Raw genomic sequence first — 439 nt, forward strand, 5'->3', positions numbered from 1 at the left:
CTGAACCTGTTCATTAACACAACATACATTGCTTCAGATATCAAAGCTATACTGCTGGGTATGGACTATAACAGGAGAAGAGGATAGAGATACTTTATTTAAAAAAAAACAGCTGACTGTGGGACTGCTGACTTGAACACAGAGTAGGAAGCAGAACAGAGAACATCAGTTCTCTGGAGAGAGAAATGCTGGACTCTCACTTTCTCCTCCCATGCTCTTTTTTCCTCTTTATTCGCTTGGGCTCAAGCTGCTGTACTGTACATGCTTGCCTGATTTTTGCATATCAGCTGGTCTGGAAAATTGAATTATTGGTGGATTTTGAAGTGAAATAAAGGAAAGTATTATTTTGAGGGAAATATTGGTACAGCTTCTTCATATATTACACATGGGGACGGTAATCATGACATTTTACCTTGCTGACTAAGCACCTAATCAACAT

This window comes from Neoarius graeffei, chromosome 24 (assembly GCF_027579695.1).
Source record: "Neoarius graeffei isolate fNeoGra1 chromosome 24, fNeoGra1.pri, whole genome shotgun sequence".
NCBI classification, from domain to species: domain Eukaryota; kingdom Metazoa; phylum Chordata; class Actinopteri; order Siluriformes; family Ariidae; genus Neoarius; species Neoarius graeffei.